At 43.4% G+C, this 25,756-nt stretch overlaps 1 long non-coding RNA gene across 1 annotated transcript; it reads right to left on the bottom strand.

Moving 5' to 3' along the window:
* Positions 1-15,809: 15,809 nt before the first annotated feature.
* On the bottom strand, positions 15,810-24,769 carry LOC143822871 (uncharacterized). The gene is made up of 4 exons (XR_013226279.1): positions 24,647-24,769; positions 21,841-21,969; positions 18,845-18,998; positions 15,810-18,143 (listed from the first exon to the last, which is right to left on the bottom strand). It is a non-coding gene; the product is annotated as an uncharacterized LOC143822871 (long non-coding RNA).
* Positions 24,770-25,756: the final 987 nt, after the last annotated feature.

Raw genomic sequence — 25,756 nt, forward strand, 5'->3', positions numbered from 1 at the left:
ACATTTTTACTAATTTTAAAAGATACATAAAAGGAATATAAAAAGAAACAAAACAAGAGTGTTAGTTGATCTCTGCTCTTTTTCATTGTACAGAAAGGAGTATACTGAACAAAGATGTATTGGGCATGGACCATAGTTTTTCGTGCTTTCCAAATGATGGAGTCCAATGAGTGTTTTGGAGGGGCATCTGATTTTCAGGCTGACACTGTGCCAAGCCACGGCAGAGACTCACCCCTTGGCTGCCTTTGATGATGCGGGCAGCGGCTGATAAAGACAAGGAGGGCGTGTATGGGAAATGCGGGAATGCATGCCTTTCCAAGGCATTGTGCACATCCTTTCTGAGCACTGCAGCCGACCAGCTTCAGGCCAAATGGGCTGCATGTTGATGACTGCAGATGGCTCTTGACACACAGCATCCTCCAGCACCGGTTCGAGCGGGGAGCACTTTGGATGAGCCCGGGGGTGGTCCCCTTCCCTGCTACGCAGGACTGAGAACAGCCAGCGGGGGGACAGCAGGATCTCTCCACAGTGCCCACCCCGAGGCCACTCCCAGAGAGGGGGAGGAGCGGGAGTCTTGGGAGTGGGTGGCAGAAAGATTAATTGCAGCAGCACCAGTCACGTTGGGAAGCCCGGAGATGCTCCCCCCCCGTCCCTGTCCTATGTGGCCTACTGGGAGGGGTATTTCAGGGTGATGGCCGAGATGGTCATGTCAGGGAGCTGCAGGGGATTCTGTGGGTTCCCCAGCACCGCAACATCCATGAGCAGGCCAGGCAATTTGGTCTCAAGGGTGAGAGAGTCATCCCTGGGTGCCTCCAGAATGGGGAAGAAGAGACAGACAATGGACGGGCGGTCCAATGCACGGGCGGTCCTCCTGGCACAGCACTTCATTGGGTGAATCTTTGTCTTTGGATGAGGGTGAAGGTGACATCCATGATGTGTGGTATTGGCTCGACGGTGCTTTTGTCCTGGTCCTGCCCACCTGGATGTAGAGGCAGAGCGAAGAGGTTCTCTGGCTCCTAGATGAAGCCAGAGTGAAAAATTGGCGGCAGGAGCCATCTTTGTGGTTCTGGGATGGAGAGGCCCCTCCAAGGGTCCATATCCCCACCAAATTGCGGCAAAGACCCCTCAATGGCTATTTTGTAGACATCTTTGAATTTATCAGGGGACGTAACAGAGGGGGCCACATCGGCCACAAGAGGGACAAGGGAGGAAACGAGATGCCAAAACCTGAGAGGTCAATTGTGAATTGGATAAAAGTTTACGGGGAATATCAGGCCTTGATCAGCAGCTCATACCCCGAGAGGGGGTGGCATTTAACGCGCCACTACCTCAACAATATCAGTGCATGAGAGATGGCCAGAGAGGAAGTGGCATGGGAATACGAGAGGGAGTTCAGAGACTTGGCATCTCACAATGCCTCCACATTATGGGACCTAAAACTCCATGATGCATGGATTGTACAAGTAAGCCCGAGCATCCGACAAAAGAGGGAAAGGGGGAAGGAGTCCAGCAGGCCCCTCCTTTGAAGGTCTGGTGGGCTTGTGTGCTGGGACTTCAACAAAGAAGGCTGCCCACACCAGAAATGCTGCTTTGACCACAAATGCAAGACTTGTGGAGGGGCACTCCGTGGCCACCTGCACACAGGTATCCAATTCAGGTGCCCCCTTTCGTGGCAACTGAACCTCGAGATGGAACAATAGGGGGGCAGGTAACGGGGCGCCTTCCACAAACTCCAAACCAGCAATTTCTATTACAATACAGTCAGCCTACTTTAATGTAGAGAGCCAGTTTTGCTAAGGTTGAAGTTTGGAACTTTTTAATGATTAACACCAAAACTACCAGAAAAAAAATTTTTTTTTTGAATTTGTTCGATCGAAGCTGTAAAAGTGACTGATTATAGATTTCTCCCGAGACGTATGTCTAAAAATCACATTGGGTTAACAGTATATGAAAAAGTTGCTTCACAAGCTGAGTTGCACTTATGAGGAAAAAAGCTATTGAACAGGAGCGGAGGCTGAAATCAAATTTAATCAGAATTAGACATCTAATAACAAAGTGTATATTTAAGTTATTGGATCTTATTGCAAAATGTGGTGGAAATATAAAAAAGTAAAAGAAAAATGCAACTTCTAAAATTGCAGAGACTCTTTGTACAGTTATTGATTATGCCTACTTTCAGAGAATTAAAACCTGTACATGTCAGAGGGAAGCAGCAAGAATGTGTATAGAGACATAGTCAAAAACTGTGTTGTGGTTCAGAGCTTTCTAGCCCAAAGGCTCCCCAAAACCTGTGCATTGTCCCTGCATGCCCAAATGAAAGTGCATTTATTTTCTTTCTTTCATTCATGCCCTGCCTTTCTTCCCAGTGTGACTTCAAAATGGCTTACAACAAATATGCATACATTTCACAGGAGAACTTAGTGCAGGGAATCAGAAAAAAAATAAAGAATAAAAATTTTAATTCAAATTCAGGAGAGGCAAAATGAAAATTTGAATTTCAGGCCAAAAATGAGAAATCCCTTCTGACAACTGTGGAATAATCGTGATTTCTGATGTTCCCCTCCATTTGGTCCTCACAAAATCTGTTGGCACTCACACTAGGCAAGGACCTTTGAGTCAGGGCAACACAACCCATGAGGTAGATTAGGCTAAGGGTGTGTGACTGGCCCAAAGTCATCCAGCAAACTTCCATGGCAGAGTAGGGATTTGAACTTGGGTCCCCCAGATCCTAGTTAAACACTCTATTATGCTACACATGAAATCATGTAGCATGGATTTAGATGAATCTGCATTTTAAAGCATTTACTTTTTGGGGTGGGTGATGCTAGACACCTGGTTGCCAGGATTTGAGGCAAGTCCACCTTGGCTCCCAACTCAGCAGTTGTAACATCTTGCTTTGTTCACCTTAGCTTGCCCAGAAACCTGCTTTGAGAGGGACTGAGGCATTTCCTCCTGCCCCTGCACCATGGCTGATACTGCTCAGCACCCAGGGGGTCCTGCCGTCAACCCTGCCTTGGGGAGCCCTGACCTGGAAAGCCCAGGGATTCATCAGAACTCAGAGGCTGAACAGGCGCACCCTTGTTGAGTATTTGGATGTGAGACCTCTTAGGAACTCCAAGGTCATTATGCAGAGCCAGGCAATGGCAAGCAGCCTCCAAATGCCTGACTGCCAGACAATTGTACAATTGCAGAATCTCTGCACAATCTATAATTGTAAGTTTTCCTGGCTATGCTACATATATGCCATATTAATAATGATAATAAATAAATAATGACATTATTATTATTATTATTATATTATTATTATTATTTCGATTTATTTCCCGCCACTCCCAAATGGCTCGCGGCGGGTTACAATGTCTTAAAAAACCATTAAAACTCCCATTAAAATGGGGAAACCTCCCTTTTTCTGGTCATCCAGCCTGTAGCCGGCACCATTTACACCAACACAAAAGCCATGTGGAACAAAGACTGTAGTAAAAAAGTAAATTAGATATGATTGAACAAAAAAGCCAGCCGGATCTAACCCAATATTCATATACAGTACCATAGGATCTACAGTACCAATACTGAAAAGTACAGAACGGAATGTATTGACAAAAAGGAAACAAAATACAGAACATTTGCCCATCCTACTTGATCGGTGGAGGTTTCATACATGCAATTAACCCTTCTCGCTGGAATCCTTAAATGATAAAGTGCCTAGGGGAAACTATCTCTGTCCTCCCACCGTTTCATCCCTTGTTTCCTCAAGATGAACTATAGATACAACTAAACATCCTGACCCCCACCTGCTTGAGCTTTCAAACTCACTGTCCTGCTAGTCACACAAGCCAGCCCTTCTCCAAGGAATAAAGAGATTCCTGTTACAGTTTGCAGCTGACAGATATTCTTTAGCCATCTCTGAGATATGGCAGATGGTATCAACAAGAGGCAATACCATGTTTACTTGGCTAATGTAAAATGGATGCTGCAAAACTGCTGGCTTCGGAAGAAATGTTAATAGCAGGCCACTAATTGCAGCAGAGGGAAAGGGGAGGTGATCAGACTTTTCTTTCCTGACCCACATCTCCTCTCCTGCAGCAGTTTCTCCCCCAGATAATGAGTGAGACTTATACAAGAAGGACTTACATAAGTAGAACTGACATTTCTATCAATCACAGAGGAATCTCAAGCATGGGGCAGCAACGGCTAATCACATGTTGAAAAGACCAATCCATCATTTCTGGTTCTTTGTGGAGTGCTGTGGCTGTTTTAGAGAAGTCTGCAGAAGTACAGAGACTGCTCAGTGGAAGAATTTCACTTGTGGTGATATTCCTTTCCAGTCCTGATTATGGTGAACAATCATCAGGGATGTGCATAGAAATTTAAATTGAGTTCCTAGCTCACTCGTTTTGCCACTGAAACACTGTTTGAATACTTTAATAGTGTTATAAGGGTTTGGAGTTATTACCAAAGTTTGAAAAGGTTCCCATTGGGTGGGAAACACATTTTTTTCATTGCAGTTTTGTGTCTCCCAGCCAAGGGATCTCCCCTTCAAGATTTATATGGATAAGCAAGAAAAGCTTCCCTATTCTGTAAGCAATTATAACTCTTACTTTCAGATAGATCAAATGCTTCAAACAGCATGATAAGATGAGGGTTTCCTTTCCTTATTTCCATATATACGTCAGTTCTGTTTTTAAAAGGAAGGAAACTCTTTTCTGAGAGGAAGAATAGCACTTGTCAAGTCTCTGTGGCTCTGCATATGGTGGATACAAAAATATTTTATATCTTTCCTTCTAGGAATGTGCAAACTGAAATTCCCCCCCCCCAAAAAAAAAAAAAAAAACCCAATAGCGGGACAATGCCTTTTCAGGTTGTTCTGTGTATTTAATGAATTAAAAACAGAAATATGGAATTGTCACAAACTGTGGCTGAACTGCTCAATCAGAAGCGACCCTCTCAAATAGAACTGCTCCAGACACAGCTGGTGCTAAGAAGCTAGTCTTTATTGAAAGGATCCATAAGATGATGCAGTGGATGCAGTGGATGCATTGATTGATTGAGACAGGGATGGGTTGTCCCCGTATAGGGGGGTAGTTCAGGTAGGAAGAGGGGTTTCACATAGGAAAAGTCTATTGATCTAAAAAGGCACAAAAAGTTGGAGACGTCTGGTCTGCCCTTAAGGTTGTTCTCAACAATAAATTTCCAACATCTCCCAAACAAACCAGTTCTCAGTAGTAAATTTCCATCATCCCCCAAACAACCCTAGGAGAAGCAAGGTGATAAGGGAGAATTCTCAGAGTTCTCGCGGCGGGGGAGGGAGAGCCTCCCTTAGCCATAAAGGTTGGCTAAAAGTCCGGGGAAGGTTCGAAGAGGGAAAAGCCCCCCCCCCTTTTGGAGCTCAATAAACTTCTAACTCAAGTTTCCTGGCTCTGGCAAGAGGGCGTGGACTACAATAGCTTTTCATAGGAAGGCCCTGATAATGTTCTTACATGATTTCAAAGTCTATTCCTTATTTTGGAAACCCTAGGGGAAAAAGTATGGGAATGATGGAAGGTAAAAGTGACTCAGTGTTAGATGAGTGACAAGGCTATTGTTAAATTGGAAGAGTTTCTGCCATTTGTGATCACACTGACTGACATTTTTGTCTCCATGTTTTCACTTTCTGTCAGTCATTGCATCAACCCCCTGGTTTGAGGCAGTCTTTATGATCATGAGTCTGTATAGCCATGGGTTCTAATTGTCCAAAGTATGTAGGCTGTGGGTCTGTTGGGCAGATGGAGAAATGCAGAAGCAGAGTCAATCCAGGACAAGGCAGGTCAGCCATTTGGCCATTTGATCACAAACTCAGATTTAGACCCTTCTTGAACATTTGGCATTTTATAAGGTTCATAAATTGTGGACTCAAATGCAACATATTGTCTCATTTTTATTTTTAATTGTAGCTAGAGGCCTTGAAATCTTGAAGAGTTCTGGGTCTCCCTAAACTTTTGACAGGGGCTGGCCAGGACCCATTTGTCCTATAGCAGAAAGAAGAAAATGTGTCACTTATAATTTCTGGAAGAAAGGTAGCACTGCAGACATGGGGAGGAAAGCAGGGATTCAAAGGCAGATGATCAAACAAAATTCATGAAGCTGAATGGGATAAAGGTTCGGGTATTTTTCTCTCATTAGGGTTGCCAGGCCAGTGCTTTGCAATAACAGGAATTTTGGAGGCAGAGCATGGGGAGGGGGTATGATATCACCACATCAAATAATACTCTAGGAATTTCACCAGGCCTGGCAACCATAGATGTTGGGGAAATTCCAAGAGAGTTGCTTAATACAATACTTTAGGTCTTTAACCATAAGTGACTGCCTCTGTTCCCTCTTTTACCTCCCCCCATTCAATTGAATTAAAAGAACTGTCCCCTCCAGGGTTTTGAGTCATCCATCAGTCACAGATCTTGGGTCATGGGGGTGGGGGAGTAGCAATCCTGGCTTGGGAGGCTTACTCCTACAAGGCACTGCCTGCACCAAATTTTCCAAGAATTGAGTGTGGGTCTTGAATTGGATTCAGTTAAGGGCTTGGCCATCTCACTGGTGTGACTTCTTGTATAACTAGGGGCAAAGCCTGTTGTATCCAGGAATACAGCACGCACTAGAGCTTGGCAGTGGGAAGAGGAAGGGGAGGAGTTGTCCAGTCTGTAAAGGCATGGGATTGAATGTGTGTGTTGTGTGGGAGGTTGTGGTGGCATGGTGACAAATGAGGGTGTGGTTGTAGAGATATGGGTGTCAAGAACCTGTGGTTTGGAATGTTCGTTGAGTGTGGGAGAGGACTGACCTTTGGGAATTGTGGCATAGTGGTTACAGATGAGCTTTCCAGAGCCATGTCTTCAGATATGTGAAGGGAAAATCAGATTGGAGACTCTTCTTAGCGGGAGATTACATGGCAACCAATTCCTCCCAGTTCTGCGTCATTTTCCTGCTGAGGCCAAAGGTTGCATATTTAATTCTCATTGTCTTAAACAGTCATCAATTGTTTTCAATCTATGCATCTCAACTCTATTAAAGTCAATGAGCTCCATCGGCTGCTGATATAGATCACTGAATCCCATTTCCAGCTGCTACACTTTGCTGTGTGGCTGGATCCATTGAGGTCAATGAGGCAAACCTTTTAATGCAAATTGACATCAGCTCCCTTGAAGTCAATATAATTAAACTCAAGTACACCAATGGAGACTCGAACGGTTGTTGTTTCTGCATTAGTGGTAATCTGTCATTTCTCTTTCTTTCAAATTATATAGGTCAGTTGTTTTCCCTCCAGGAAGGATATGTGCTTCCCATAAAGTAAAAGGGAAGTACAAAAAGGCAGATCTAATATGGAATGAGAAAATGACATTGCATTAAACTCAGAAGACATAGAAAGGCTCTTGGACAGAGACCAAGGACTTGCTTGTCATCCCTTGCTAGCCTGAATCAGTGGTCCAAGCACAGATGCCACAAAATCTGAAACAGAAGAGCTTGTGATGTGTTTTCTCCTCTCTCAAAACATCTATTTGTTTTGAAAAACAGCACATTTCTATTATGACACTGTGACTGGCATTGCAATTGAAAAATAATCCAGAGTGGAGTAGTGGTGGGATGGCAGACTAGAATCTGAGAGACCCACGTTCTATCTAGTCAGCATCCATGATTAGCATCAATGTTAGCCTGCGGAGACTGTCACTTTAACAGCAACCTAGTATCTTAGAGGTTTATATGAATTAGAGATTTAAGGCTATAGATGTTGCTATTTTAACATTTTTTAATAATAATAGTCTAACAGATGGACACATGCCTCACCCCAAATCATTGGGAGCAGTGTCGGACCCCGCCACCACACCAGGAGCCAACAACACCAGGCCACCAGAGAGCCATGTAGGCAGCTGAGAGCCATAGCAGGCCACCACCAATGGCACACTGAACCATCAAGAACTGCACCTGGCTGCCGCCATGACTACCGTGCCTCTGGCCAACTCCCAGCCTCTCTTCTCTGGCGCCACCATCACCTGAAGGACTGCTGCACCCACCAGACTCAGACCAGGACTCAGCCAGACTTCACCCAGGAACCATTGCCCACTCCCTGCTACTCTGGCCCCACCACTGCCACAAAGACCGCTGCACCCTGCTGGACAGCCCAGGACCTTCAACCCGCTCCCGGCTCTCTCTGCCCCACCATCTCTGCAAGGATCGCTGCTCCCCACCAGACCCAGCCAAGGATGCTCGTGACTCATCACTGCTGTTGCTATGACCTCTGCATGTGTCCTTGGGCTCCCCGCAGTACACAGAGCCACAACAGGACCAATCAAAATTAATTGAGGAGGGACTGACCAAAATTGATTGAGGGGGAGGGAACTGGACTGATCGGAATTGAATTGTGGGGAGGGGAACCGGACTGATTAAAATTGGTTGAGAGGGAAAGAGAAACTAGCCTAAATCAGTTATTGGAGGTGGGGACAGTGGCCAGAATTGATTCATGGGGGGGGGGGGTTGGACAGGGGGAATTCATCAACCAAAATCAAGCAAACTGCGGGGAAGGAAGACACTCCAAAGGAAAAAAAATTAGGTGGGAACCTCTAATGGATAAAAATTGAGGCAGAAATATAACAAATGGGGATGGGGGGGGGAGGGAAATCACTGGAGAACAACAATAACGCAGCAAAGAGTGAGGAGGGAGAGGGAAAATGAGAATGAAAGTGGGGGGAGGGGAAAATCTGCCCATTAACCAGGAAGAGGGAGAAGAAAGAGTATAAGTAAATAGAAAAAAAGAGAGGAAAGAAAGAACCTGCCCCTTAGCCCATTAGCAAGAAAGCAAGAGGAAAACTGGGAAATCAAAAGAGAACCTGTCAAATAACAAAAAAGAATGGAGAGAAGAGGGAGGGAGGAAGAAAAATCTGTCTAACAATGAGAAAGAAGGAAGAGGTAATAGGAGGAAAACACCATGCCCAATCAGTCACCCCAAATCAAATAACTATTGATCAATTAAATCCCAACAGATTCACTAACACTTTAATCCACCAACCTAAATCAATAATCCCTTATCAAACTATAATAGCCCAAATTTCTCAAATTGATTTTACTCAACCCCAGAAAGAAAACTAATCCAAATTAAGCACCATAACCCGCTCCTACACCCCTATACCCTCCCACCTGAATACGACTTAGCATTCAGTATAAAATGCACTCCACCCCCACCCCACCCCCCCACCCCAATAAAAGGAAGAAAAGAAATAAACACCAGGCTGTGCAACCCTCAGGTGTCATAGAAAATCCCCCTGGAAAAAGCTTAACCAACCCATCCACACCACTCAACCCTAAACCAGTTAATTCAAATTCAAGAAACAAAGCAAGAAAGCCAGAGTACAAGTTCCCTACAAATTAAATTTAGCTACCCAAAGAAGAGCCAGCAAGAGAGCCAGCTAAACAGACATGGATGTCCCACAAACATCAGGCACAATCATAGTCACAACATCAACAGGACCCAAGGGGGCCAGGGATCCCAATAATAAGGGGAAGAGGCAGAGACAGTAGTGGGAGGAGGTTTGACAAAGAAGGGGCTTGAGATATAATAATGCTTGGGTCCCTTCTAACTTTTGCCCTATCTCTTGGGCCACTTGGGTGGAGGCGATGGTGAACATCTGGCTGTTGTACTATCTGGTTGGTGCACCTCCAGATGCCCTGCCCACCCTTCTAGAGGAGGCCGCCACCTGGATGTTACAGTTCCCTAGATTATTAATTCTCCGGATCAGTCGTGCTTGTTGCAGATATAAAATTTAAATAGCTCCAAATCAAAATGGAAATTGCATTCCGTGTGGACGGCAGGGATTGAATCGATCTGGGACTGGAATAAAAGCTCTGTGCAAATTCAGCCCAGGCCTAAATTCAGACTGGAAGGCATCTAAATGATTTTGCAGTTTATACTACATCAAAACTGTGGCCTGCACTTGATATCATCTCATAAACCAGCTTGTTAAATTCAACCTTTTTCCATTATAAAGGTATGTACCGTATTTGCCGGCATATAAGACGACTGGGCGTATAAGACGACCCCCCAACATTTCCACTCAAAATATAGAGTTTGTTACATTACATTACAGTACTATGGGTCATTATGGGCAGCTATGTCTATCCCAACAGAAGTGCACCCGGCGTATAGGACAACCCCCCCCCCCCACTTGGAGGCATGTTTTTCAGCGGGAAAAAAGTAGTCTTATACACCAGCAAATACTGTATATTAAGAGGTCCTGCCTGGTGTAGTGGTTAAGAGTGGCAGCCTCTAATCCGGAGAACCATGTTTGATTCCCCACTCTTACTCCTGGATGACCTTGGACCAGTCACAGTTCTCTCAGAGCTCTTTCAGCCCCACATACTCACAGGGTGTTTGTTGTAGGGAGAGAAAAGGAAAGCAATTGATTAGCAGGGTGGCAGTTTGCCAACAAAGACACAACTCGCTTTGGTGTTGAAATGGCCACAGCCGTTTATTGTATACCCCTTCCCAAAGGGTTGGTGCAGGATGAAAAGGAGCCTGATCCCCTCAGCCATCAGCTGCATAACCCATAATCCATAGATGCTCTGAGGCCCGCTCTATCCTAGGTGGGAGAGCAGGCCCTCCGTATCTGGATTCCTTCACCGGGAAGCGACCACATCATGGCCCACCAGGCGTCCCCCTGACTTTGGTACCCCTAGGTCGCGTGGCTACAAGCTCCTGGCCTCCCAGCCAGGTAGGCTGTGCTGGGATACTGCTGGTCTCCTTAATGAGACCCCCAACCCCCAGAAATCCCAGTGCTTTGACAAAGACTAACGAAAATCCCAGAGGCAACACGAATGAAACATAGGGAGGGAGGGAGGGAGGGAAGGAGGGAAGCAGTTCGGGCTGTGGAGCCTGTTCAAACATATACTGGAATTCTTATACAAACTTTCCACTTGGAATTTTTGTGAAAATTTTGAGCATAAGAGCCTCAATTCGCACGTATATGCAGGAACAGGAATACTACTCCTGTATGAGTCTCTACTAGTTCTTGTTATTATTATTTTCGATTCTACTGTTTTTTGGAAAGTAGACAATTAAATATTCATGGTTACTTTTTGCCTCTCATGGTGTATCATATTTTTTATCTACACCGTATGGCCCATTCATTCTGTATTTCCCACCTGGACTTTGGCAATTCTAGCAATGCAGTTATATTTGTGACAGTCAAATGTAGGTGAGGATGGGATGTGGTTAGACATGTCAATTCTGATGATGCAGGAGGAGATTGAAAAGGGCTGATGTTTAAAATAGCTTGCCAAATGGAGTAGTCAAGTATGAGGGCTAGAACTCAAATCAGGCTGTGTGAGAACATACATACATAACAAGCTGATTATGCCATAGTGCATTGAAGGAATACAGTACAGCAACCTGTAAAACAGCCACAAACAGGTCAATGAACAGTCAAAGCAATTACTGGAAAAATTGGCTTCCTATCTTCGACTGGCGAGCAGCATGTAAACTCAACTGGAGGGTGTATGAGCATTCCCAGTCAAGAGCTGTAGCAGTAAAGGGGGATAACGTTCACGTGGTGCTTTAATGGAATAATCTTTGGATGCTGCATCCAATGTTTATAATACAATACATACAGATGCAGCTCACAAACTCAGTATCTCTAAACAGAATTCCAAGTTGCTGCATCCAGCTCAACAGATTTCTATTCTTGCCACACTCCTACACATCACACTTCACCGCCTAATTGTATTTTTACATATAATAATTCATTTTTATTGATTTGAGCATGATGTTGTCCTAGTTTTATGGCTGTTTGGGCTTAATACATCCAGCAGAACTTTCTGTACATTACGTTTTTTCCCCCTTCAGAAATTATTTTCCCCCAATCTGGTTGTCAAAGTAACAGCAAACATAACTTGCTGCCAAAATGTTTTCTGTGTACACTTTCAGTTCAATTTTATGCAGAGATTCTCCAGCCATTTTCATTTGTACTCACCCTGAATAAGAAGAATTGGTTTTTATATGCTGCTTTTGCCTATCTGAAGGAGGCTCAAAGTGGCTTACAATCGCTTTCCCTTTCCTCTCCCCACAACAGACACCCTGTGAGGTGGGTGAGGCTGAGAGAGCCCTGATATTATTGCTCAGTCAGAACAGTTTTATCAGTGCTGTGATGAGCCCAAGGTCACCCAACTGGTTGCATGTAGGGGAGTGCAGAATCGAACCTGGCATGCTAGATTAGAAGTCTGCACTCCTAACCACTACACCAAACTGGCTCTCATTGCTTTGTTTCTATGTCATATGACAGCCAGCATGGTATAGTGGTTGGAGTCCTGGACACTCAAAAAACCCACAGTGCCAGAGAAGCTTGTTGGGTGACCTTGGTCCAGTCATACTCTCTCAACCGGACCTAATTCACAGGAATGCAGTAATTTTAAAATGAAGAGGAAGAGAATGATGCAAGTTTTTTCTGGTCCTCACTGGACAGCAAAGTGGGTTTAAAATGAAGTCAGTAAATACATAATTTGTATTACTGATGGAAATTATTATCATGTGATATGCCTGGCTCATGCCAGCTTGGCTGTTTCTCCCATCCTGAAGTTGAACAAACCCATCTGAGGCCACTTGGTAGCAATCCCCTTCTGCTTGCTTTACACTACACTGTGTTCTTATCCGTGTTCTTTCATGGTATGCATAACAATCCTCTTTTGGAACTAACATCTACATGTTAGATAGACTGACTGTTGCCTGTTTTAGCACTGTTAGATCAAATATGGCTATTGTGAGAAAGTAGACTTCTCAACTGAATTTGTGTTCAGGGGTATGTGGGGTCTGAGGACATAACTGACAATGTTCCCTTTAATTCTTTGTCTTTGACAATGGCTGCCTGTTGACGCTGATTTTCACATGAATACTGCCTTGCCTTAAAGACTACCTTAAGTTATCCCAATGCTTGGGACTCCTGTGTGTCTGAGAAAAGAGCATCACCTTCATGCTGTGGCCGTGAGCGCACTCAGAAGTATCTTGATGTTCACTGATGGGAACAAAATGCTGAGTTGCATGGACATTTAATTCAAAGTGCAATCTTATATTTTTATTAATAACTTCTTCCACCAGTGGGAGAGCATTTGGGGATTAATTGTATCCCCATGAAGCTCTTTAATCACACACTTCTGTTAGGAAATAAAGTGACAATAATAATTCTGCATGGTGGAAAGAAAGGACGACACTTAATCTGAGCACAGGAACATCAAATGAGTCCTGCTTATGATGACCTCTGTGAAATAACTAAGCACTGTGGACAGCTCCACTCAGGCTTTGATTGGGATACTTTGTTCATTCTTTGCCTCTCAAGGATGCTTATTCTTTTTAAAGGAAACTGGATCTCACCTTTCGACAATTAAAATGGCATTCAAGGGACTTCCAGCTAGGGATGTTAATTGTCCCTACTTTCCTCACTAATACACACCACCTGTAGCTCAGGAAACCTGTTTTCAAAATGAGCTACTTCTTTCCAGCTGCCTAATTCCTCTAGCTCATATAGCACCTCCTGAAACAAAATCCAAAATCCAAACAAGAACTCCTTCTCCAATTATCTATTTCTACTCCACCCCACAACCTGAACTCCCCTGCTGTTGGGAATCAGTGTGATCATAAAAGGACATAGAAGAGAGGATAGTAAGATCTTGCAGTGTCATCTTAGCTTCTAATTCCTTTCTCTGGTGCATTCTAGTAATTAAAAGTCCTGGAATGGCTGACATTAATTATCAGGTGTTCTGAGAATTAAATTATCAGAATGCACTAGGCATTTGTTCTTTATTCCCAAGTTTTTTTCTGAGGGTCATAGTTCCCAGAATGTCTGAATTGGCTGTCAAGCATTCCAGGCACTATAGCTGCTAGCATGCACTTAAAAGAAGAATGGAACAGTGGACCCCAACAATGTAATCAGGAGGTCTGTGAGTTTTTCCATAGCAGCAGGTAGAAAAATTGAGGCATCTACACAAGGTGGTTTTGAGGACAAAATGGAGGAGGAGAAGCCATGTATTCCATGCTGAACTCCTTAAAGGAAGAATGGGGGGGAAAAACAAGACTCCTAAGAAGACATTTTTTTTTAATCCTTATTTCCAGAGTATGTAATGTAGCAATTTCTGGTGTTTATGCATCTAATAGAGATGTACATCAAAAGGCTTCTTTACAAATAAAATATTGACTTTGCTGTCCTATTAAAATATTTGAAGCAGTTTAAAATTAATCAAATAATAATTAAACAAATTAGAAACAGCTAAGTCAATAAAACAATTATTGTAGATCTGATATCCTAAGTACCTACATTCTAATATATTCTTATTGGTCAAAAACATTCATCAATATTTGCTCCTATTTTTTAAAAGATTGGCAGAACTAACAGAATACTTCCAGACAAACTATTCTAGCTTGGCAGTCTTCTCTTACAATGTAATCCTAAATCGGGTTACACTTCTCTAGATCCACTGAAGTCTGCTTAGGCCTGCAATAAGTGTATTATACAGTTATTGCAATGCAGCTAAAACGCATTGTTGTCATGTCCTCACAGATCAAATCCTCACATGCACCAAGAACCCTCAGAAAGACCTCCTGAACTGATCCTATTAGTTGAGCATGTTGATTTGTGCACAAGGCTCCTAATTCTCAGAGTCTGGCAAGAATGCCATTTGTACTCCAGACAGCAGCTCTAGCTAGGCTCACAGATCCTTAGGCACTGATGGCTGGAAAACCACCAAAACATAGTTGTGGAAGACAAATCAAGGAGGCCAGAAGGGAACTATCTGAATGCAAAGAGCAGGTCAGCCAGGTAACTCTCTTTTAGAAATGGGCAAATGCTGATATTTCACTTAACGTCTCTTTATGTATATTTTAGTCCAGGGGTAGTCAAACTGCGGCCCTCCAGATGTCCATGGACTACAATTCCCAGGAGCCCCCTGCCAGCATTTGCTGGCAGGGGGCTCCTGGGAATTGTAGTCCATGGACATCTGGAGGGCCGCAGTTTGACTACCCCTGTTTTAGTCAATGGCTTCAACCTGTATTTTTCACTGTTGGGTTTCTCAGCTGGTTTGTAATGTGTGTGTACACAAGACACAGTTTTGACACACTATGTATGATGTACATATAGTGCATGACATTTTGAGGGGACTATCCTTGAAGAATGTTCAGAAGCTGCAGCTACTGCAAAATGTTGAAGCTAGAGTGCTAGTTAGGGTCAGCAGCCAGGAGTATGCTACTCCAATGCTATAGCAATTATACTGGCTACTGATCCACTCTCAGATCCAATTTTTGGTTTTGACATTTAAAGCCCAACATGAATTGGTACCAGGGTACCCAAAGGACTGTTCTTCTCCCTTACATTCCTGCCCAGTGATTAAGATCAAAGGGAGAAGCTTGGCCTGCCACAGTTGAGTCTTGTGTGGACCTATGGGAGCCAGCCGGGCCCCAAATGAGGCAGCCACATCACCTGTCTTCCCTGATGGGATCCTCCATGGCAGCAATCAGCTGACCACTCATTGAGGTAATGGCTACAATTATTTATCTTGCAAGCATCCTTGAGCTCCATAAGAAAGGCAGCTGATAAATGCTTTAAATAAACATAAATAAATATATTCATAATATGCATATTGTGTAATGCTGGTTAACTGATATGCTGCTAAAATGAAATGGTGCTTACATAGAGAGGTAAAATTATGAAAGGAAACAGAAAACGATGTGATCTTTTTTTTTTTTTTTTACAAACTCACAGTTTTGATCTGCATGAGAGAGAAGCAAAACAGAAATGTAGATTTGGGGGTATTTATTTTACTTAGTGACATTTCCTTCTTTATTTAGTGACAATTACCTAAACAGATATGATCAAAAACAATGCTTTCAACCTCAGAGGTATATAGATGATATTGGAATGTGATTGGCAGTCTGGGGTCATGTGAGAATCACAAGCATGAAGCCTCTGGTGTGGTTTTGCAAGTTGTCATCTCCCTTTCTCATCATTTTGCAAGGTTTGAGCGAAATGAGAATTCCCAGGCACTTCATTAAAACCAGAGAAGCAAATGGAAACTATAATGTGTTAATCAATTTGGAATCATTGTAAAAGAAGATACTGGATGCTTCTCTTGGAGGGCCATGTCCTTTCTTCCTGGCGTAAAGAGTACCCCCAAAATGATTTGATTTGACAGATTTCTTCTAGCTTCAGACCAGATGTGTTGCTCTCCCTGAGGTTCTTGCAAAAAATGACACCCGGTTTTTAATCTTCCAGTGCTGAGTTTAACAGCTGTGCAAGCATTTCATTAACATAAGAATAGGAGGTAAATATATACTATTGAAAATAGAGGGTGGCTGTAGTGAGAAGTGAGAACTCTTCCTCTTCCCTCCATCCATTTTATCGGCTTGACTTTAATCATGTAAGTAGGTACTAATACTGAGATGAACAAAAGCCCTTCAAAAGCCTGCTATTACATTGTGTGGTATCAACCAGGGGAATGCAGTTCTTAATTGGCACAAAGGAAACACCACAGATTTCAGAAAAGAAATTGGGTAACACATATGCAAAACAGCATTAAAAGAACAAAGTGGTTTTCCTATGAAAATGTATATTGTCAAAGAGTCTTTTTACATTGGGATTTACATAAAACCCAGGTATGGGAAAGTAGCTTTGGTTACTGGTTAAAATCATGCAGCAATGACAACTTCTTAGCATTCTTATAGGCAATGTAGAACCGGATTAGTGGACCATTTATCTACATCTCTTATGGAACTATTTTCCTTTGGGTTATCATTGATGGGCTCCTCTCTTACAGCCGGTGAGGAAAATAAAATCTGGCTGGGTATTTGTGAATTTCAGAGAGACTGCTTCCACTTCTATGCCCAGGATCCAACAAAACTCTATACTGTGCCCGAGGGGGAATTTAAACTGTGTGGTTTTTCCATCCTTTCACAGCCGTATAACCTTCCCATGTGGCCTGGGAAACCACATTCTGCAAAGATGCCCAGTTACAAAACCAAATGTTTTAAATCCAGTGATTAGTTGACCCATTGCCTAAAAAACAAGTTATCAATCAAATAAAATCACTGCTAACAGTAACATCAATTTGTATCACGTACACCCCTCCAGCTGAAAACAGAAAACATTCATAAGATGTTTGAACTGATTCAATACATCAAAATACATCAAAACAACATTACCAAAATAAATCCTATTTGGATTGGAAAAGTTGTCCCATCCAATGCAGGCTTGGATCAGGGCAGGGAGGGTTGCAGTATCAAGGGGTTATGCATCAGAGGTGGCATCAAGGGCTGGCTAAACTGCATATCTGTCATAGCTTACAAAGCCCAAAATGCAGAGCCCATCTGCTCCTAACAGGAATGGGAGCTCAGCCTAGATGCATACTCATTCTAGCAAGAAAAAGTAGATGGGGAAACCTCACAGCATAACGTTTTGAAAACCCTTAAACAGATTTGAGTCACTCTTCTATCTTGCCTCCTGCAGGGATACATCCCTGTGTGTGTGTGTGTATGTACATGTGTGTATGCTCACATGCATATGAGAGTATTGCATGCATGGACTGGATGCATCTAGCTCCATCAGGCTGCAGCTGGCATAAGTAAGCAGGCATCATGGAAGGAAAATGGATAGGGAATCTAACAATGGGAGGGGGAACAGAAAGACAGTAGCAAAAGAACAGGCATATTTCTGGAGCAAGGCTGAAAAATAACAGAAGCAAGGCTAGACAACACCTGTCTCCTACACAAACAGGCTACCTAGGGATGAAGCCATTCTAAGGCTTGAGACAAAAATACTAGCTTCTGTTCTGTAGTCATTATGTTTATATTCCATCCTTCTAAGGAACACAGACCGGCACATACAGAAGGGGGATAGCATGTGTTACTCGAGGCAGATTTAACTACAAAAGTGCTTAGGTCAAGATCATCCAGTGAAGCAAATGACATAAGAACAGATTATTCCAAATGCATGTTTCTAACCACTATACTGCACTGAATCTCAAGAGATGCCTAGTTCAGATTTTAACACAAGACAATTCGTAGCATCACCAGCTAACTTCCAGATTCCAAGCATTCTCTCTGAACAAGTGTTTAGGAACATGGAGATGTTGTCTCTCTCTTCTGAGCCAGAAAGCTGAAATTAAAAACAGTGAGTTCAGTCATTATCTGTCTCTCCAGCAATCTAAGTGTACTTTATCATTTTCACAAGCTGTCACTACTGAGGCTGAGTGCTGGATCAGGAACCTGGGCAAAGTCCTTGAATGGCTAAGAACCCTCTATTTCCATCAGCTCATTGGCAGGAGATAACAGAGATTAAGCAACTTGACTCATACGATAGCTTAGTTCTTGGTAAATCTCGGAAATTCACAAATAGAGCAGGAAGGGGACAATTTGGATTCCAGGGAGACATGAAAGGTAGGTAGATGTCAGAAATCAGTCATCTGACTTCTGTTCTTCCTCTGAGCAGATGTTGCAAAGTTATATCAAATGCATTCTGACATGATTTTGCAATTGGAGGATTTTTTTATTTTTGTTTTATATTAGCAACATGTACAAGGATATTACAATAATCATGGCATAGATATTATCTTCCTTTCCCTCCATCTACATTTCCTAGAGGCTTTTGACCATCCACTGATAAAAAACAGGATGCTGGATTTAGACAGAGCCAACCAATATATTTCCCATGTTATTTATTTACATTTTAAAAGAATAAGTTTTCTTTCCCGGTTTTTAGCTGGTCTTTTGACTTTTCTTTTGGCACTTGTGAAAGGCAAAATCAACACTCTCCATGATTTTCAAGCTGGATATGGATGTTGCATAATCCCCTCTCACCTCTCTTTGTAGTTTCATTCTTGCAGTTTTTCCTTGAGAATATTGACACCCAGAATTCTTTTAAACTGAGAGCAGCCAAAGGAGATGGGGAAAGGCAGTGGATTAAATCAAGTTTCCCCGCGTCTTCGGCATTTCCTCTCCAGCGAGCAGTGCACTGCAACAAAAGAGCATGCTTTAGAAATCAGAAATGCACAGAGGTCAAATGAAGTATTCAGTCAAATTTACCTTTACAGGGAATTGCTTGGGGACAGAGTCACACTATAAATATCTGGCCATGCACATCAGCTCTCTGCACTTGCGTGCATAGACCCAAGAGCCAAAGGGAAAACAAAACTCTTAAACTTGAGTTGTGAGCATTCCAAACTGTATGGACATTTATATCTTTGATGTGTCTTGACACCTCTCTGTCTGGAAGCCTTTGGGTGGGTTGCAATAATTTCAAACAAAATTATCCAGTGTGAAAAAGAATGAGGATGAAATGGGGGGGGGAGTAGATTTGACAGGAAAAATGCCTGCTGTTATGATGGCTAGGGCCACACATTGCAAGGAATACCAAGGCTACCAGACATGTCCGTAGGCCCCTGCCCCTTGCAGCGTCCTGGCCAGTGAATGCTGCACTTGCCAGTGCTAGGACTGGTGGGAAGGTATTGCCCTCACCGCAAAAGGATTTCCAGAGGCAGTGCCTTTGGGAATATCCATGAACAATCACAAATGCACTAACCTTAATAGAAGAAGCAGTGCTTTGGGAATGGGAATTAATCATTCCCGCCCCCCATGATATTTTGTCCACCAAAAATCCCTCTCTACAAATTGCTATTGATTTCAGCAAGAGAAAAGACAAGTGCAATATAAATGCTTGTCTTTTACCTGCAGCTAACAGCAGTGGGTCAAATAACTTGGGGAGGGGGGGGAGGAATTAACTTTCCAACCTCAGTACTATGGCACATTTGGTTCCCTTGCATGTACGTGAATATACAGAAATTGATTCCACTACATTTATAAAAGAAGTGTAGCATCAGCGACAACTTCTTGGAACTCAATGGAGCTTTCCAAAAACTGCATCATCAGAAATGTCTCTCCCTCAATTTTTCCCTTCTCCAGGTAGGAAAATATGTATTTATTTATTTTCTGCCACTCTTGTCAGTGCTGGCTTGTGGTGGGTTACAACACAATTAAAATACACATAAAATACTTCACATCACCAACAGTGGTGACATAACCCTCCCCCCTAGTTCCCACCATGAAGTCCTGGGCAGGCAGCCCATATGTGTGGTTGATGGCTGATGTCAATCAGAATAGATATCCCTCTAAAAAGGTGGGGGGGGGGACAAGGGGGGAACCAGGGTCTTCCAGCCCTAGCCTTGACCAAAGGCCTGGCAGAAGAGCTCCAAGCCCTGCAGAACTGTGACAGCTTTGACAGGGATCTCTGCTCATTTGTGAGCCCATTCCATCAGTCAGAGGCCAGGACTCAAAAGCTCCTGGCCTTAGTTAAGGACAGGTGCACCTTCCGAGGGCCAGGGACCGCCAATCTATTCATAACCATAGAGCAAAAAGCTCTGTGGGGGGCGTAAGGAGACAGATGATCCCTCATATATGCAGGGTCCAGACCACTGATGGCCATGAAGGTAAGTACCAAAATATTGGACTTGATCTGAAACATCACTGGTAACCAATGCAGCTGCTTTATCACTGGCTGACTATGGGTCCTCCAAGATGTTCTAGTGAGAACCATGACAGTCACATTCTGCACCAGCTGCAAGTTCCACATCAAGGACAAGGGAAGGCTTGCATAGAGCAAGTTACAGAAACCTAGCCTGGAGGTGACCGTCACATGGATCACTGTCACCAGGTGTTCCAGGGATAGATAGGCCATTAGTGGCCTTGGCAAAGATGGAGGGAACACCAGCTGGGCTGCTTTGGTGACTTGTGCCTCATTGAGAAGGAAGCATCAAAGATCATCCCTAAGTTCCTGGTCAAGGGTGAGGTCTTAAGTTGCACCCCATCCAGATAGGAAATATACACTTCCCGATCTGGCCATTTCTGACACAGCCACAGAACCTCCATCTTGGAAGGTTTGAGTTTCGGCCAGCTCTGCTTGAACCAAACCATCGCTGCTTCCAAACACTGGTAAATGTTTCTGGTGGGGAACTGGGCCAATCATTCATCAGGTGAAAGACCTGGGTGTTATCCAAATATTGGTGACAACTCAGCCCATAACTCTGGATCAGCTAGGCCAGAGGGAGGACAAATATGTTGAACAGTGTAGGGGAGAGGATTGTACCACATGGGAGTCAATGAGCACACAAAATATTATCTCCTATGGCCACCCTCTGTGTCTGGTTGCTAAGGAAGGAGACCAGCCACTGAAGGACTGTTGCAGGAATCCCAACATCGGTGAGGTGGCAGGCTAATTGCTCATAGTTAACCACATCAAACATGGCTGACAGGCCTGAAAGCACAAGCATCACCAAGCCACCTCTATCCTGATGATGTCAGAGATCATCTATCAGGGCGAGCAGTGCTGTCTCTACCCTGTGGCCAGGAAGAAAACCAGACCGGAAAGGATCAAGTGCTGAAGTTTCCTCCAGGGAATGCTAGGAGCTGATCTGCAGTGGCCCATTCATCCACCTTCTTCAAAAAAAAAATTGGAGGGCTCCCATGGTTCAAGCAATGGCTTCTTCAGCAAAGGGCAGATCACCCCTCCTTAAGCCCCTCAGGGAATTCCCCAGATGATAGGGAGTTTCCTGTTGTTGGGATTAAAAAGAGGAACAGGGGACAAAATGGTGGAAGAGATATCTCAGAAAGGTGGATATGTTGTCTGCATTGCTGCTTCCAGCTGTGAAGTGGAACAGTGTATACTAGACTTCATATATGTTCTCTCTTCTTTCCCCTGCACAGTGCCATCTAAATCAGATGTTTCCCCATTTCATAGCTGTAGTTCTTTTGGATGACTTTAGACATTTGCAGGAGGATTTCCTTGCTAAGGGCATACTTACACCACAGCACTCTTTAATACATTCTCAAGTGTGGAGTTCCATGTGTCATCTTAATAATGACTCAGGTAAGCAAAATAATGAGATATGCTTTGTGGTCCGTTCATACCCACCATGTCAATATATCACAATCTAATGCAAAAGAGAAACAGTAAGTCAGAGAGTGAGAAAAAGGAAAAGTGAGAGAGATACCACAAAGGAGACCTTATAAATGTATTTATGAGACATTCAGAAATGTACAAACTACTAAATTGAACCAGTCACCTCAGCTGTAGAAATTCTCAGAGGCTGGCAGGAGTAAGGAAGATATGGCATTATTCATCTACTCATTAAAGGAAGCTAGCTATATGCCTAAGCCAATGCTCTTTAAGAGGAATATGGTTGAAAGAAATAAGTTGGCTTGAAGACAACCACCTCTCCCAATATGTTCACCAGACAGCACTGAGCTGTGCCAACATAAATTAGTTGGTGATTTCTGGCCTCAAATATGTTTGCCTGGCCTTGATCAGAACCAGGGTCTTTTTGCACGGGCTCCAATCTGCTGGAATGAGTTGCCAGCTGAGATCCAAGACTTGACAAAGCTTTCTTATTTCTGCAGAGTCTATAAAACAGCATTCTTCCACCAGGGGTATGGTTGAGGCCAGGGCTGTCTAAAATTGTATGGACCTCCCTTCTCCTCCTTCTCCGTAGCTCCTGCCCCTAATTCTAGACACTCTTCATTTTATATTACTTCCAGTTTGAGTAATTGGCAGTGGATATTTAAGAGACTGGGATGAGGGATCTAGTTTTAATGTTTTTAAAAACAATGTTTTATTGTCAACCCACCCCATCTAGTTGCAGGGAGGGGCAGAACAGATATTAAATAAATAATCTAGGCCTTCACTGAGGTGCCCTGGCCTTTGGAATAGAAGACTATCATTCTAGATCATTTCAAGGACAATCTTTAAGCAGAACTGAACATACATTGCACTTGAGGGGAAAAACATCAAAATGGGACTATTTTAAATTACGGAACCAGAAGAGTTACTATGCTACAGAGCATTTATTTGACTTTGCTGAAAATGTATTGTGTTTCTGATAGTCATTGGGAAAAAGCAGGTTATTATAGCTTTCTCCTATGACCACTCTAAATCTTACCCAGCCTCCCTGTGGTTGTACCTGTACACTTCCAAATTTATCAGCCACAAACATCATTGCTGTAATCCTTACAGAGAAAGAACTAGACCATTTCTGCATGAGCAATCTGCCCCTGGATAGCCTTTGGTTGCTGGTGGGTTTTAGAGCTCCCTCCGCATGACGTTTTCTATATCCTGAGTCTGTCCAGGGGCTGACTCAAGTTTTGCCCAGATTTGCCTCGCAATGAGTGAAATTGCAAAAAATGGATTTGCCACTTGTTATCTCGCATCCCAATAGTAAGCAACCAGAGGCAACCCTGTATGGAGGGGGAAATGTGTCTGCTGCCCTCGCACCCACCTCCCTCTCCCAGGGTACTGACCGCAGGGTTTTTTTAAAAAATTGTGCCATACATGCAGCAACTGGCAACTAAAAAATATTTTAAAATGACAGTGGTACACATTTATACATTCCAGTGTAAATAGGATGAATTTACAGCCACCTTCTCATTTAAGAGCACACGTATATAGTGGGGGTGGGTGGCAGCAACCAGAGAAGGCAATTTTAAACTGCCAAGAAACATCTAAGGCCTGCTGGCCATTCCCAGTTCTCTCAGACATCTCACAGCCTCACATTCCTTGCAGGTTGACCTAATAGAAACTTGGTGGGCTAATACTCACAATTGGAATACTAGAATTGAGGGATACAATCTATTCAGAAGGGACAGACAAGATAAGGGGGGGAGGTATAGCAATATATGTTAGGAATCTTTATACTTGTGAAGAAATACAGGTACCCAAGCATGAAAGTTCAATTGAGTGTAGGAAATGGCACAAACATACTTCTTAAATCATTCTTTTCTCCTGGTTAAGTGTCTTGAACCGGATAAACCAGGCAAGCCTGATCCTATCAGATCTCAGAAGCTAAGCAGGGTAACTTTAATTGCCTATGGCTACTATTTGGATGGGAGACCTCCAAGGATCTGGGTAGTAGTTCCTCCATGAAACTCAAGGGATCATGATGTGGAGGCAGGAATGGTAAACCATCTCTAAACCTTCACAGAATCTGTTGGGTTCCAAACGGAGCTGAATTCAAGCATAAATAAGGGGTTCCTGGCTGCTTCCCATCTTCCAGAAGTCCCACTGATGGCAATTAGAGGTTGGAGTGAGGGAAAGGCTTTCCTTCTGTTGAGATGATCATCACTAAAGAGAAGAGAATTTTGAATGGGAGCTTTAACTCTCAAAAGCTTATAGCCTAATAATGTTTTTGGTCTCTATGGTGATACTGGACAAGAAAAAAAATGATATCAAAGGGTACATAAGTATTAAAAAAAGAAAATATATCCCCCATTAGACTTTGCATAAATAAATCCATAATATGCATTTAAACTAATCTCATCCTGCTAATCTCATCCGACTAAAGGCATTCATCAGCAATTAAGATTTCTTTATCTGTAAAAAACCAACCACACATGCATGTCCTGGAAAACAAAGGAAAGTAATTAAGGACTACAGGCAACAAGGCTTTTTATTTACATCTAGTTAATATTTCTGCTGCTGACAATTACAGAGCTTAATGAGAACAATTTGATCCATTAAGGACAAAAATGTTAAGCATCATAGATGCAAGGAACAGATTCCATTTTCTTTTAAAGGTAGTCCAATCAGTAAGGAATCAATTAGAGGGGGATACTTACAGAAATGAAGGTTCCCTGTTCTGATCCTCTGTTCTGGAGTTGATTTTAATCTTTTTTACTTGATTTCTCAGGGGGGGATGCCAAATTTGTTACCTCATTTTCCATCGTATCCTCACGACAATCCTATGAGACAGATTAGGCTGAGAATGTGTTCCTGGCCCAAGTCACAAAGCTAACTTCCATGACACAGTGAGGATTTGAACCTGGTTCTTCCAAATGCTAATTCAACACTCTAACCACTGCACTACACTGGCTTCCTCTCAGTGCTGCATTCGGTACCTCTATGGATGAGCCCATTTTATCTGTTTTGTTTATTTATTGATGTGGGACACATCTTCAGGAGCATCTCGTCAAACAAAAATGTAGATGGATGTGATCGTCATCCTGCCCACAAAACATGCCAGAAGATGAGGAGGGTCCAGCCAGTGGCAGCTGCTGTGTGACCTGTGGGGGCTGCCCACTCCCAAGGCCTTGGCAGCAGCCACACCCCCACAGACCTTGGCAATGGCTGCCCTGCTCCCAAGGCATTTTCCATGGCCATGCTGAGGCAATGGCAGAGGAGCAGACAAGCAGGATGGGGATGGGGGAAGGGAGTGTGTGTGCATGTATGTGTGTACACACACATGTTTGCTTGAAGGGAGGTAAACGAATAGGTAAAAGGGGAAACTGGAAGGGGGAAGGGGAGGGAATCTCTGTGTGCCTGTGTGCTTGTGAGGGAGGGGGGAGGAAGCAAGTAGGAGATTAGGAAAACAACAGGTAAGGGGAAAATAGGGGGGAAGGGAGTCTGTGTGTGTGTGTGAGGAAGGGATGGAGCCTTGACTGAGTCACTCCAGAGCAGGTATGTGCCCCCCCCCAAGTACTCTGAGAGTCAGAATATCAGGACTATTTATTTGTTAATCCATATTACTTGCTACTCCCTTATTACAAGCTGTCTCCTGACAGGTTACAAATAGAAACATCCCACAATAAAATAATAACACAATCCCCCAACCAGAAAACCATTCCTTCCCAAGTGGTGAAACACTAAATCCTCATCCCCCCCCCCAGACTGCTCAATAACCTCCCATTTAGTATCTCAGGGGAGATGTTCATGGGAGAAGCCTGCTGTCC

This window comes from Paroedura picta, chromosome 13 (assembly GCF_049243985.1).
Source record: "Paroedura picta isolate Pp20150507F chromosome 13, Ppicta_v3.0, whole genome shotgun sequence".
NCBI classification, from domain to species: Eukaryota; Metazoa; Chordata; class Lepidosauria; order Squamata; family Gekkonidae; genus Paroedura; species Paroedura picta.